The following is a 1,314-nucleotide window of genomic DNA, read 5'->3' as shown; positions in this document are numbered from 1 at the left end:
GTTTTGTGCTTGGTCAACCTGAACTTTTGTTTACATAAGTGTACGATTCCACCTCGATTCCTTCACTGCGTATATTTCCCTTGCTTATCTTTCGTATCCTGTGGATAATTCTCTTCCTTATCTCCCATCTGTGGATATTTATCTTCCTTATTTTTCGTCCCCTATGGATATTTCGTTCCCTTATCTTTCCTCCATCGCGGATATTTCTCTTCGTTATCCTTCGTCTACTGTGGACATTTCCCTTCCTTGTCTCCCGTCCCCTGTGGATATCTATCTTCCTTACCTTTCGTCCTCTGTGGATATGTCTTTCCCTTATCCTCCGCCGTGGATATTTCCGTTCCTTATCTTTCGCCCGATTCACACGCAATATCCTCAAAGCCCTTATCTAAGTCTTCTCTATCTGCTCCGTCACCGTGAAGCAAAAATTCAGGAGAGCGACTCTTTGACCCTAGCTCCCCTCACTGCTCACTGAATCACCCCTTTCTAAGACGTGCTTTTGGTCAGGGTCCGTCGCATCATCATCTCGGGGTCGGAGGCTGCTGCATTGATTCCGGGATTGGGACGAATTTGGGACGGATTGGGACGATTAGGAAAGAGGGGTTTGGAACACTTGGTTAGCAGCAAAAGACCGGCGAGTCACGTCTTCTGGTCACTGAGGGTAGATGGATGGGTAGGAGGTGGACTCAAAATCCCTTCCTGGTGTTCGCTCTCGGTCGCTGTCCTCCTTCGTGTCTTCCGTGTGTCGTTGCGAATGCCCTGGGGAAGTGGATGACGTGGCACGCTGAGTCGAGAACGTCTTCCTTCTCTGCTGTTGCTAGGCTTCGATCGCCTTTACCTTCTGTCGCTCGCTGGGCTGGCGATTTTCCATCGCTTTTCTTAATCTCCGAAACGGCTCTCGATTTGCAGGCGGTGCCACACAAGCATCTTTTTTTTCTGAGGACGTACGCCATATCATGCGAGAAATTACTGATTGCTTATCTTACACATTATCCTTTTTAAGTTGCGATCTTCCATTCCTCAGAGGCACCACAGTCATGGCTGACGTCATTCTGCCTCTGTCCATCTGTCTTCCGCCCACCTCGTCAACACAGACTGATTAAACGCCTCCCATCCGAGGACACTAGCAACAAATAAAGAAACAGAGGCTACTAGTCTGACTTCTCAAATGCCGCTTTCTCAAATCCAACGTGAAAAATGGAGGGTAATCTGGACACCATCCTCAGCTGCCCGGGCGCCGGTTTCGGGTACCACTCGCTTTCTGCTATTTTCCCTGCTTTCTCTCCTCTCTGTCTGTCTCGGTAAGTGCGTGCGTGC

The sequence above is a fragment of the Penaeus monodon genome, chromosome 21 (genome assembly GCF_015228065.2).
Source record: "Penaeus monodon isolate SGIC_2016 chromosome 21, NSTDA_Pmon_1, whole genome shotgun sequence".
NCBI lineage: Eukaryota > Metazoa > Arthropoda > Malacostraca > Decapoda > Penaeidae > Penaeus > Penaeus monodon.
This window is presented reverse-complemented; position numbering follows the sequence as displayed.